General features: G+C 47.5%; 2 protein-coding genes across 5 annotated transcripts in view; one reads left to right on the top strand and one right to left on the bottom strand.

Annotated features, from left to right (window-relative positions):
* The window catches only part of PPCS (phosphopantothenoylcysteine synthetase), a 1,013,452-nt gene that overhangs the window by 92,571 nt on the left and 906,411 nt on the right, over window positions 1–14,470 (top strand). The window lies entirely within an intron of this gene.
* HIVEP3 (HIVEP zinc finger 3) overlaps window positions 1–14,470 on the bottom strand; it is a 423,170-nt gene that overhangs the window by 33,216 nt on the left and 375,484 nt on the right. The gene's annotated exons all lie outside the window — the stretch shown is intronic.

Consider the following 14,470-nt stretch of genomic DNA (forward strand, 5'->3'; position numbering starts at 1 on the left):
AAACAAGCAAGCAAGGTCAGAAGAGGGCAATGAGGTGGAGGCTGCTATAGCCATGGCTCTTCTGGTCTCCTCCAGTGTAAGCGCAGGGGAAGTGGAGACGCTTCTTCGCCGTGTTGAAAGTTTTTTGTTGACTGGGATCAGCACCTCCTATGACGGTCCAATCTCCTGCCCAGTCTTTGTCATGCTCTGTTCTCCTCAGGCCTTCATCTCTTGGAGCTGGTGGCCTTGCTGCTGTTCACTCCAGTCACAAGGGCTCCTCCTAGTGCTGCAAGTCACAAAGGGTTTTACAGGTCCTGACACAGCCACCACAGGGTCATCTTTATCTTCTGTTGGAGTAGGAAGCAACACCTTTATTGATCAGAGTGCCACGTCACCTTTATGATCGAGATGTAGAGCAACGTCCCTCCAGCCCCATGGTATGCCTGTGCCTGGTGGCTAACTGGACCCTACACACTGCTCAGCCATTTTCTGCATGGGCTAGACAGCAGCAACCGCAGGAACACAGATGAACATCTGTGATCCTTTAGCACTACAATGCCTTCTCCTCACTCCAGGACCTCCTCATCCTTACTAGAAACCAGTGAAGGGGGTTATGTCAGTCCTCTTTTTCAAGTGATGAAATGGAGGTTCAGAGAGGTAAAGTCACTTGCCTGAGGTCACACAGCCAGTGGGCAGGAAAAGAAGGGCACCAATCCCCCCTCTTTGAATGGATTAAACACCCTCTGGCTCTCATGGTTGAAGAAGACGTTGCTAGTGGGAGAACTGTTTTCTAGAACATGGAATAACTGGACAGGGAAGGGGATGTCTCTCCACTGCAAATCTCATCCCTCACTGTAGGCCCCAGGGAAGCACCACCACCACCACCTCTACCACCATCACTACCATCACCGTCACCATTACCACCACCACTCCCATCGCTACAACCATCACCATCACCACCACTACCACCACCACCACCACCACCACCACCTCTATCACCACTGCTACCATCACCACCACCACCATTACCACCTCTACCACCACCACTACCACCACCATCACTACCATCACCACCACTACCACCACTACAACCATCACTACCACCACCACCACCAATACCAAAACTACCACCACTACCAACACCATCACTACCACCACCACCACCACCTCTACCACCATGGCTACCATCACCACCACCAGCACCACTACCATCACCACCACCACCACCACCTCTACCACCATTGCTACCACCACTACAACCACCACCCTCACCATCACCACCACCATTGCTACCATCACCACCACCACCACCACCACCACCACCAATACCACCACTACCACCACTATCACCACCACCACCACCACCACCATCACTACCACCACCACCACCATCACCACCACCACCACCATCGCTACCACCCCCACCACCACCAATACCACCACTACCACGACTACCACCACCACCACCATCACCACCTCTACCACCATTGCTACCATCACCACCACCACCACTACCATCACCACCACCACCACCTCTACCACATCACTACCATCACCACCACCACCACCACCACCTCTACCACCATTGCTACCATCACGACCACCACCACCATCACCACCACCATCACCACCACCACCACCACCACCACCACCACCACCACCACCACCACCACCACCACCACCACCACCACCCCCACCACCACCATCACCACCACCATTACCAACACTATCACCACCACCATCACCACCACCATCACCACTACCACCACCTCTACCGCCACCACTACCATCACCACCATAACTACCACCACCACCACCACCACCACCACCACTACCACGACTACCACCACCACCACCATCACTACCACCACCACCACCATCACCACCTCTACCACCATTGCTACCATCACACCACCACCACCACTACCATCACCACCACCACCACCTCTACCACATCACTACCATCACCACCACCACCACCACCACCACCATTGCTACCATCACGACCACCACCACCATCACCACCACCACACCACCACCACCACCACCACCACCACCACCATCACCACCACCACCACCCCCCCACCCCCACCACCACCACCACCACCACCATTACCACCACTATCACCACCACCATCACCACTACCACCACCTCTACCGCCACCACTACCATCACCACCATAACTACCACCACCACCACCACCACCACCACCACTACCATCCACAGCATTCACTGGACATTCCAGTCCTGGCCCTAGTCACAAAGAGGAACAGGAAAAGGTTCTCACCAGAGGCTTGCCATGCAGAAAGCTGACAGTTGGAAAAAGCGGAAAGTAGGGCTCCCAGTTAATGGCAGTGAGGTGTGAAGGAAAGGACACAGGCTTTGAAGCCAAACAGGGCTGAGTGTGAATCCCAGCTCTGCTCCTGAGTGACCATGGCCCCTCTGAGTTTAGTGCTTAGTTCTGTGCCTGGATCATGTAAGTCCCTCAGTCAACAGTGACTGCAGATGGGGTGGAGGGTGGGCAGCAGGGCAGGTGACTACAGCTGGAACAGGCTCAGTCCCTGGGGACCACGTGCTGCACCTCAACCAGTGGTCAATAGAGGTGAAGCTGTTTGAGGTCCCTCCTGAGTATGCAAAGTGATGACTGTAGTGGAGAAGGTGGGTGGGGCTAAAGTCTCCCAGGAGCTGCCCCTCTCTACCCCTCTCTGTGCTAGAATCAGCTCCCTTCATGGCCTGAGAGTGGGAAATTCAGGGCACAGAAAAGCAAGGAGTGCTCTTCTCAGCAGGCTCAGAACTGACAGAGAAGGGTTCCTGAGACAGAACAGATGTAGCTGTCCAGAGGACCTGGCCTCGTTCTCAGAGCAGACATGCCAGGAAGTTTCTAAGTGCGGAGCCCCCAGGTGTGCAGGGACCAGTGCTCACCCCCTGAAGCTGTGAGGCCTTGTAGAGTCAGCAAATTGGCTGAAGACCAGAGCGGACAAAGGCCTTGCCCAAGGTCACACAGCCATTGGCAGCAGAGCCAAGACTACAACCCTAGACTCCTGCTTCTTGAAGTAGGGCTAACGTAACTGGGTGTGTCCTTGCTACAGATGATCACTCACTCCCCACATGCCTCCCTGCATCAGGCCTGGTGCCCAGTAAAGAAATGAGTCAATGCATTGTCTCCAGAAAGCTCGTGGGCAGCTCTCCAGCAGCACTGGCCCTGCCTGGATGCCGTGTCACTTACAAATACTACTTAAAGCACGTGTAGTGCCTTTCAGAGCAGCCATCAGCCAGGAGGCAGCCCTGTGGCTAGAATCAAGCCCAGATGCAGTCATTCCAAATGGCAGAAAGAGAACAGCCCCTGCTCACATTGACTGCAGATCTACGCAGTGCTCATTGGGAGTGGTGGGAGGTGCTGAAGTGTCCTCTAGCCTCCTGGCTTTTCATGACAGCCCTGTGAGGTAGAGAGAGCTGTCTCTATCCTGCAGATGTGGACACTGAGCTCAGAGAGGCACAGTGACTTGCCCTCAGCCACACAGCTAGTAGGAAGTGGCACCGTATCACACTGAATATCCTGCCCAGGCTTGTGGTCTACACATTTAAACCTCCATGTTTTAAAGCATCTGTGGATTTTATTAACCATACCTTCCCTGTCTGTGGGTTCAAAAGACGGCCAGCAGAAGCAGCATAGTTTGTCTGAAGCAAACGGAAAATAGTAAAGTCAAGCTAAGGGAAAATAATCAGTCAGTCTTGGGGTTTGGAAGGAGAGCTGTTGACAAGCAGGCAGGGTGGGGGAGGGCCAGGGAGACTCCAGGGAATGGGGGCGCCTGGCCTGGGCTTTGAAGATGAAGAAGGGGAAGCGGCCCTGCAGGTGGAGGGGATGGCAGGAGAAAAGGCACAGAGACAGGGACGCTTGGGATCCACTGAGGGAATGGCTTGGCTGGCAGAGCGAGGAGCCCGAGGAGGTGGCCTGGGGCCTAGGCAGCCTCTGGCGCTCTGGAGGGACCTGGAGACCAGCTTAGACGCCTGCTGGGCCAGGCTTTAGGGCCAATCATGTGGCAGAGTTATAGCAATACCAGGCTTTGGGGATTTATTAAAAAAAAGCCCACAGAGCGTTGATAATTTACAATAATTTTCATGTATTCATGTATTCATTGCCACTCTCCCCTCACAAAAGTGAGATGACTGATGTGGCCTCTTCCATTTGATGGAAAAGAAGCAGAGATCCTTTCCTCCACACACCACGGACACCTTCCACCTGACCACGGGCTCCCAGGCCCCTCCTAGGCTGCCCACTGCTCCCCTTCCTCTCTAGCCACCCCCCACTCCAGCCTCCCCAGCACCCCTTTCCTGCATGGTGCCAATGCTCTGGCCAGCCTCCGACCTTTGACCATGCCAGTTCCTCCAGATGGAACAATCCTCACTCCCCTCCCATCGCCATGCCTTTGTTCACTGCCCCGATCCTCAGACCTCAGTTCAAATGCCAGGTCCTCAGAGGTGATTTCTGAGCCTTCTGTGACCCTCGCATTCAATGGCCTCATGTGCAAAGCAGTCCAGGAGGTGCCAGAACTGGGCTGCAGGACTCAGACAAGCTAACGTGTGTATGTGTGTGTCGAGCATTGACATGTCCCAAGCACCATGCAGTCCTCAGAATGACACATGCTGTGGTAGCGATCACTCTCCCCACCTTGCAGATGAGAAAGGGATGTACAGGGGCATTAAGTAACTTGCCCATGACCACACGCCTGAGCTCCTGGCAGCCACTCCTGCCTTCATCCTCTCCTGCCAGCTTCCTCCAGGCTCTCTGCAACCTCAGCTCTGTGTGTCTGTCTGGGCTCCAAGCTGCTTAGGCTGTGTTTTTTAAAACAACTCTTTTAAAAATTGTAGTAACAAATACATAACCTAAAATTTACCACTTGAACCATTTTTTTTTTTTTTTTTTTGACAGTTTTGTTCTTGTTGCCTAGGCTGGAGTACAGTTGCCCGATCTCGGCTCACTGCAACCTCCACCTCCCAGGTTCAAGCAATTCTCCTGCCTCAGTCTCCCAGGTAGCTGGGATTGCAGGTGTGTGCCACTACGCCAGGCCAATTTTTTGTATTTTTAATAAAGATGGGGTTTTACCATGTTGGCCAGGCTGGTCTTGAACTCCTGCCCTCAGGTGATCCACCACCCTCGGCCTCCCAAAGTGCTGGGATTACAGGTGTGTGCCACTGCACCCAGCCCTTGATCCTTTTTATTTTCCAACTCTTTATTTTATTTTATTTCTTATACTTTAATTTCTAGGGTACATGTGCACTATATGCAGGTTTGTTACATAGGTATACATGTGCCATGTTGGTTTGCTGCACCCATCAACTTGTCATTTACATTAGGTATACCTCCTAATGCTATCCTTCCCCCCTCCCCCCACCACCCAACAGGCCCCAGGGTGTGATGTTCCCCATCCTGTGTCCAAGTGTTCTCATTGTTCAATTCCCACCTATGAGTGAGAACATGCAGTGTTTTGTTCTCTGTCTTTGTGATAGTTTGCTCAGAATGATGGTTTCCAGCTACATCCATGTCCCTGCAAAGGACATGAACTCACCCTTTTTTATGGCTGCATAGTATTCCATGGTGTATATGTGCCACATTTTCTTAATCCAGTCTATCATTGATGGACATTTGGGTTGGTTCCAAGTCTTTGCTATTGTGAATAGTGCCGCCATAAACATATGTGTGCATGTGTCTTTATAGCAGCATGATTTATAATCCTTTGGGTATATTCCCAGTAATGGGATTGCTGGGTCAAATGGTATTTCTAGTTCTAGATCCTTGAGAAATCACCTCTCTCCCACAATGGTTGAACTAGTTTACACTTCCACCAACAGTGTAAAAGTGTTCCTATTTCTTCATATCCTCTTCAGCATTTGTTGTTTCCTCACTTTTTAATGATCATCATTCTAACTGGTGTGAGATGGTATCTCACTGTGGTTTTGATTTGCAGTTCTCTGATGGTGAGTGATGATGAGCATTTTTTCATGTGTCTGTTGGCTGCATAAATGTCTTCTTTTGAGAAGTGTCTGTTCATATCCTTTGCCCACTTTTTGATGGGGTTGTTTGTTTTATTCTTGTAAATTTGTTTAAGTTCTTTGTAGATTCTGGATATTGCCCTTTGTCAGATGGGTAGATTGCAAAAATTTTTTCCCATTCTGTAGGTTGCCTGCTCACTCTGATGGTGGTTTCTTTTGCCTTGCCGAAGCTCTTTAGTTTAATTAGATCCCATTTGTCAATTCTGGCTTTTCTTGCCATTGCTTTTGGTGTTTCAGTCATGAAGTCCTTGCCCATGCCTATGTCCTGAATGGTACTGCCTAGATTTTCTTCTAGGGTTTTTATGGTTTTAGGTCTAACATTTAAGTCTTTAATCCATCTTGAATTAATTTTTGTATAAGGTGTAAGGAAAGGATCCAGTTTCAACTTTCTACATATGGCTAGCCAGTTTTACCAGCACCATTTATTAAAAACCATTTCTTGTTTTTGTCAGGTTTGTGAAAGATCAGATGGTTGTAGATGTGTGGTGTTATTTCTGAGGCCTCTGTTCTGCTCCACTGGTCTATATCTCTGTTTTGGTACCAGTACCATGATGTTTTGGTTACTGTAGCCTTGTAGTATAGTTTGAAGTCAGGCAGCATGATGCCTCAAGCTTTGTTCTTTTTGCTTAGGATTGACTTGGCAATGTGGGTTCTTTTTTGGTTCCATATGAACTTTAAAGTAGTTTTTTCCAATTCTGTGAAGAAAGTCATTGGTAGCTTGATGGGGATGGCACTGAATCTTTAAATTACCTTGGGCAGTATGGCCATTTTCACAATATTGGTTCTTCCTATCCATGAGCATGGAATGTTCTTCCATTTGTTTGTGTCCTCTTTTATTTCATTGAGCAGTGGTTTGTAGGTCTCCTTGAAGAGGTCCTTCACGTCCCTTGTAAGTTGAATTCCTAGGTATTTTATTCTCTTTGAAGCAATTGTGAATGGAAGTTCACTCATGATTTGGCTCTCTGTTTGTCTGTTATTGGTGTATAGGAATGCTTGTGATTTCTGCACATTGATTTTGTATCCTGAGACTTTGCTGAAGTTGCTTATCAGCTTAAGGAGATTTTGGGCTGAGACGATGGGGTTTTATAAATAAACAATCATGTCATCTGCAAACGGGGACAATTTGACTTCCTCTTTTTCTAATTGAATACCATTTCTTTCTCTTGCCTGATTGCCCTGGCCAGAACTTCCAACACTATGTTGAACGGGAGTGGTGAGAGAGGGCATCCCTGTCTTGTGCCAGTTTTGAAAGGGAATGCTTCCAGTTTTTGCCCATTCTGTATGATATTGGCTGTGAGTTTGTCATAAATAGCTCTTATTATTTTGAGATATGTTCCATCAATACCAAATTTATTGCGAGTTTTTAGCATGAAGGGCTGTTGAATTTTGTCAAAGGGCTTTTCCGCATCTATTGAGATAATCATGTGGTTTTTGTCCATGATGGTTCTGTTTATGTGATGAATTACATTTATTGATTTGCGTATGTTGAACCAGCCTTGCATCCCAGGGATGAAGCCAACTTGATAGTGATGGATAAGCTTTTTGATGTGCTGCTGGATTCCGTTTGCCAGTATTTTATTGAGGATTTTTGCATTGATGTTCATCAGGGATATTGGTCTAAAATTCTCTTTTTTGTTGTGTCTCTGCCAGGCTCTGGTATCAGGATAATACTGATCTCACAGAAAGAGTTAGGGAGGATTCCTTCTTTTTCTACTGATTGGAATAGTTTCAGAAGGAATGGTACCAGCTCCTCCTTGTACCTCTGGTAGAATTCAGCTGTGAATCTGTCTGGTCCTGGACTTTTTTTTTGGTTGGTAGGCTTTTAATTATTGTGTCAATTTCAGATCCTGTTATTTGTATCTTCAGAGATTCAGTTTCTTCCTGGTTTAGTCTTGGGAGGGTGTATGTGTCCAGAAATTTATCCATTTCTTCTAGATTTTCTAGTTTATTTGCATAGAGGTGTTTATAGTATTCTCTGGTGGTAGTTTGTATTTCTGTGGGATCGGTGGTGATATCCCCTTTATCATTTTTTATTGTGTCTATTTGATTCTTCTCTCTTTTCTTCTTTATTAGTCTTGCTAATGGTCTATCAATTTTGTCTATCTTTTCAAAAAACCAGGTTTTGAGTGAGTGAGTTTCTTAATCCTGAGTTCTAATTTGATTGCACCGTGGTCTGACAGAGTTTGTTGTGATTTCTGTTCTTTTACATTTGCTGAGGAGTGCTTTACTTCCAAATATGTGGTCAATTTTGGAATAAGTGCAATGTGGTGCTGAGAAGAATTTACATTCTGTTGATTTGGGGTGGAGAGTTCTGTAGATGTCTATTAGGTCTGCTTGGTGCAGAGCTGAGTTCAAGTCCTGGATATCCTTGTTAACCTTCTGTCTTATTGATCTGTCTCAACAAGATCTGTCTTTTGTTGATCTCATTGTATTGACAGTGAGGTGTTAAAGTCTCCCATTATTATTGTGAGGGAGTCTAAGTCTCTTTGTAGGTCTCTTAGGACTTGCTTTATGAATCTGGGTGCTCCTGTATTGGGTGCATATATATTTAGGATAGTTAGCTCTTCTTGTTGAATTGATCCCTTTACCATTATGTAATGGCCTTCTGTGTCTCTTTTGATCTTTGCTGGGTTAAAGTCTGTTTTATCAGAGACTAGGATTGCAACCCCTGCTTTTTTTTTTTGTTTTCTATTTGCTTGGTAGATCTTCCTCCATCCCTTTATTTTGAGCCTATGTGTCTCTGCACATAAGATGGGTCTCCTAAATACAGCACACTGATGGGTCTTGACTCTTTATCCAGTTCGCCAGTCTGTCTCTTTTAATTGGGGTATTTAGCCCATTTACATTTCAGGTTAATATTGTTATGTGTGAATTTGATCCTGTCATTATGATAATACCTGGTTATTTTGCCCATTATTTGATGCAGTTTCTTCCTAGCATCGATGGTCTTTACTGTTTGGCATGCTTTTGCAGTGGCTGGAAATATCCGGTTGTTCCTTTCCATATTTAGCGCTTCCTTCAGGAGCTCTTGTAAGGCAGGCCTCGTGGTGACAAAATCAGCATTTGCTTGTCTGTCAAGGATTTTATTTCTCCTTCACTTAAGAAGTTTAGTTTGACTGGATATGAAATTCTGGGTTGAAAATTCTTTTCTTTAAAAATGTTGAATATTGGCCCCCACTCTCTTCTGGTTTGTAGTGTTTCTGCTGAGAGATCTGCTGTTAGTCTGATGGGCTTCCCTTTGTGGGTAACCTGACCTTTCTCTCAGGTTGCCCTTACCATTTTTTCCTTCATTTCAACCTTGGTGAATCTGACAATTATGTGTCTTGGGGTTGCTCTTCTCAAGAAGTATCTTTGTGGTGCTCTCTGTATTTCCTGAATTTGAATGTTGGCCTGCCTTGCTAGGTTGGGGAAGTTCTCCTAGATAATATCCTGAAGAGTGTCTTCCAACTTGGTTCCATTCTCCCCACCACTTTCAGTTACACCAATCAAACATTAATTTGGTCTTTTCACCTAGTCCCATATTTCTTGGAGGCTTTGTTCATTTCTTTTTTCTCTAAACTTCTCTTCTTGCTTTATTTCATTAATTTGATCTTCAGTCACTGATACCCTTTCTTCCACTTGATTGAATCAGTTATTGAAGCTTGTGCATTTGCCACTAGTTCTTGTGCCATGGTTTTCAGCTCCATCAGGTCATTTAAGATCTTCTCTACACTGTTTATTCTAGTTAGTCATTCGTCTAATCTTTTTTCAAGGTTTTTAGCTTCCTTGTGATGGGTTCGAACATCCTCCTTTAGCTTGGAGAAGTTTGTTATTACTGACCTTCTGAAGCCTACTTCTGTCAGCTCATCAGAGTCATTCTCTGTCCAGCTTTGTTCCGTTGCTGGCGAGGAGCTGTGATCCTTTGAAGGAGAAGAGGCACTCTGGTTTTTAGAATTTTCAGCTTTTCTGCTCTGGTTTTCCCCCATCTTTGTGGTTTTATCTATCTTTGGTGTTTGATGATGGTGACCTACAGATGGGGTGTTGGTGTGGATTCCTATTTGTTGATACTGATGCTATTCCTTTCTGTTTGTTAGTTTTCCTTCTAACAGTCAGGTCCCTTAGCTGCAGGTCTGTTAGAGTTTGCTGGAGATCCACTCCAGATCCTGTTTGCCTGGGTATCACCAGCGGAGGCTACAGAACAGCAAATATTGCAGAACGGCAAATATTGCTGCCTGATCCTTCCTCTGGAAGCTCATCCCAGAGGGACACACGCCTGTATGAGGTGACAGTCGGCCCCTACTGGGAGGTGTCTCCCAGTTAGGCTACACAGGGGTCAGAAACCCACTTGAGGAGGCGGTCTGTCTGTTCTCAGAGCTCAAACACCATGCTGGGAGAACCACTGCTCTCTTCAGAGCTGTCAGACAGGGATGTTTAAGTCTGCAGAAGTTTCTGCTGCCTTTTGTTCAGCTATGCCTTGCTCTCAGAGGTAGAATCTATAAAGGCAACAGGCCTTGCTGAGCTGTGGTGGGCTCCACCCAGTTTGAGCTTCCCTGGCTGCTTTGTTTACCTACTCAAGACTCAGCAATGGCAGACACCCCTTCCCCTGCCAGACTGCTGCCTCGCAGGTTGATCTCAGACTGCTGTGCTAGCAGTGAGCAAGGTTCTGTGGGCGTGGGACCTGCTGAGCCAGTCGTGGAATATAATCTCCTGGTGTGCCATTTGCTAACACCATTGGAAAAATGCAGTATTTGGGCGGGAGTGTCCTGATTTTCCACGTACAGTCTGTCATGGCTTCCCTTGGCTAGGAAAGGGAAATCCCTTGACCCCTTGAGCTTCCCGGGTGAGGTGACACCCCACCCTGCTTCGGCTTGCCCTCCATGGGCTGCACCCACTGTTCAACCAGTCCCAGTGAGATGGACTAGGTACCTCAGTTGGAAATGCAGAAATCACCCGTCTTCTGTGTCAATCATGCTGGGAGCTGCAGACCAGAGCTGTTCCTATTTGGCCATCTTGGAACCACCCTGAATCATTTTTAAGTGTGCAGTTCAGAGGCATTAAGTACATTCACATTGTTGTACAACCATTACCACCACCCAGCTCCAGAAAAATTTCCATTTTCCAAATGGAAACTTTGTATCTGTTAAACACTCACTCCCTATCTCCTCCTCCAGGACCTGGCATCCACTGCTCTCCTTTCTGTCTATGGATACGACTAGTCTATGTACCCCATATCAGTGAAATCATACAGTATCTGTCCTTTTTCTATGACTGGCTTAGTTCACTCAGCATGGTGTCCTCAAGGTTCATCCACATTGTGGCAGGTGTCAGAATGTCCTTCCATGTTAAGGTTGAGTGGTATTTCATTGCATGACTAGATCATATTTTGTTTGTCTGTTTATCCATCAGTGGACACCGAGGTTGCTTCCAGCTTTTGACTATTGTGAATAATGCTGCTGAACACAGGTGTACAAATACCCGAGTTCCTGATTTCAGTATTGGTGGTATACACTTGGATGTGGAATTGCTAGATCATATAGTAATTCTATGTTTGTGTTTTTTGAAGAACTACCATACCGTTTTTCACAGTGGCTGCACCATTTCACACTCCCACCAGCAGTGTACAAAGGTTCCAATTTCTCCACATCCTTCTTGACACTTGTTATTTTCCATGTTTTTGATAATAGCCCTCCTAGAGGGTGGGAAGTGGTATCTCACTGTAATTTGGACTTTTATTTCCCTCATGATTAGTGAGGTTGAATGTCTTTTCAAGTGCGGATTGGCCATTTGTATATCTTGTTTGGAGAAATGTCTATTCATGTCTTTTGGCTATTTTTAAAATTGGGTTTTTGGATTGTGGTTGCTGTTGTTGAGTTGTAGGAGTTCTTTACATATTCTGAATATCAAGCCCTTATCAAATATATGGTTTGCAAATATTTTCTCCCATTCTCTGGGTTGCCTTTTCATTCTGTTCATAGTGTCTTTTAATGAACAAAAGTTTTAAATTTTGATGAAGTTCAAACTTATCTATTTTTTCTTTTGTTGCCTATGCTTGGTATTGTACCCAAGAAATCATTGCCAAATCCAATTTCATGAAGTTCTTCCCCTGTGTTTTCTCCTAAGAGTTTTATTATCGTTTTAGCTCTCATCTTTAGGTCTTTGATCCATTTTGAGTTCATTTCTGTATACAGTGTAAGGTATGAGTCCAACTTCATGTGGACTTTGTTTGCATGTGGATATTCTGCTTTTGCATCATTTCTTGGAAAGACTTTCTTTCGCCATTGAATAGTCTTGGCAACCTTGCTGAAAATCATTTGACCATATATGCTAGGGTTAATTTCTGGGCTCTCTGTTCTATTCCACTGAACTGTATTTCTGCCTTATGTCAGCACCACACTGTTTCTATTACTGTGTTTTTGTAGTAAGTTTTGAAATCAGGAAGTGTGAGAGCTGCAACATTGTTCTCTTTTGCAAGATGGTTTTGGTGGTTCAAGGTCCCTTGCTTTTCATCTGCTCATTCACTGTTACACCCCCAACACCTACAACAGTTGGCACCCAGAAAAGTAAACTATTTATGGCATCTGTGTCATGTGCTAGGTGTTAGGGACCAAGACCAATCCACTCTAGTCCATGTTTTTAAGGAGTGACAGCCTGGGAGGAGGTGGCTGGATAAACTGCCGGCTGAACAAAACAGCAGTGTGTTTGATGACAGAATGCACAAGTTCGGAGGGACACAGAGGTGGGCAGGCTGACTCTGGTGGAGGGGTGGCTATGGGTGTGGAGGGAGATCAGGGCAGTTTCCCAGAGGGTGAAAACACTGCACTGGGCTTTGAAGAGTTTACTAGGTAGAAAATGGGGTAGGGGCACCTGCACAGAGGGATGGAGTGTGCAAAGGCATTGAGGAATGAAGGCACAGGCTCTGGAAGGAAGCAACCAGCCTGGAGGCACCTTTGAGGGAATGGCAGGGAGTAGGGTGGTGAGGCTGAGGAGTGGTGGGCAGGGAACCCAACCTGTGGGGCCCAGAGCCTCGACTCTCTCCAGGGGTGGGGGGCAGAGGGGCGGCCCCAGAGGGCTTGACTTCTCCCTTCTATTACAGAGGGTGCACCAGGCACCCAAGTCAGCTGACCCAGTGGTTTTGGGGAAGAAACAGAATAAACGACAGAGTAAGGATCTTGTTTCAACAGTGACCCCAGGGTTTGGCTTTCACTGGGGAGAGATTCACAGCCAGTGCTTGGTGAGGCATGGCGAGAACCCCCACCCAGCGAGGGCTCCTCACTTGCACTGAGAAATCAAGCCCTGCAAGCCTTGCAGTGCCTCACAGTACTGAGGTAGGCGCTGCTCTTTCCCAACTTACAGACGAAGAAACGGAGCTACACAGAGGTGGAGGAATGTGCACAGCAAACAGTAAGTGCCAGAGCTGGGATTGAATTAGGCACTCTGGCAACTGAGGCACCTGTTTCTTTCTTGGGCCTCCATTTCCTCCTAAGTGAAAGGGGAGGGAGTGGCTTCTCAGGTGCCCCACCTCCTCCCTGTGAGTCCTCAGGAGAGGGACGATGCCCCTCGGCCCAGGCAGCATTGGGGATGTTGGAGCATGTCCTATACTGGATGGCCAGTCCTATCTGCAGTGCCTGCTGGAGCCCAGTCACCTCCTCACTCCCGGACCTTCCTGCTCTGGACCCAGAACTTGATTCCCATACAACCCTCAGGAAAATCACAGAGCTTAGAGCCTGGTCCTGAGCTCGCCAGCTACACAGCCCCAGACTCTTCTGAGGGGAACCCTGGGGAGATGAGGATTTGGGAAAGCCCAGATGCTAGATCTGCTGACATTCTGAACGTCTGTAGGAGCCTGACTCCTCTTTGTGAGGGGGTAGCTCCCCTTCCTTTTGTGTCAGCCTGCACCCCTCCTGGCCTGCTCTTGGGGGAACATGGCCCCTGAAGACTCCACCCTGGGCTTCAGGCTGAATAATGCTCACATTGCAGAGGAACTTCCCTCGGCCTCTATTCCTTGTCACTTTCCCTGGGGATGCAGGGGAGGTGCCCAGCCTACCCTTGGCTCTAGTCTCTAAAAGCTTTGTCCAGCCCCCTGGCTGGCCACATTTGGCCCAGTCTGCCAACTGCACATGCCAGCTGGTCACAAGGCCTCACCCATAGCCTGGCTTCTCCCTGGCGGCCGTAGGCTCTTTTTGGCTCTCGTGTCCATCCCTGTCAGCTGTCACCACATTCTTGGGAGCCTGCCTGCCCAGCAAGCCCGGCCCACTCCACGCTGCCCCACTCCAAGTCTGTTGTGTCTTCTGCTGGCCACTGGGCCCCAGCACACACCTCCCTTGTCTCTTCTGACAGCTGGGCCTGTCCATCTTGGGTCTGCCAGCCACTCATGTCAACAGATGACCCCATCCATAGCAGAGACCCAAAATCTTGCTTGGAGCTTTGGCCCCCCTGCCTCCTTTGGTCCGAGGTCTTTCA

Source organism: Macaca thibetana, chromosome 1 (assembly GCF_024542745.1).
Source record: "Macaca thibetana thibetana isolate TM-01 chromosome 1, ASM2454274v1, whole genome shotgun sequence".
In the NCBI taxonomy this organism is placed as follows: Eukaryota; Metazoa; Chordata; class Mammalia; order Primates; family Cercopithecidae; genus Macaca; species Macaca thibetana.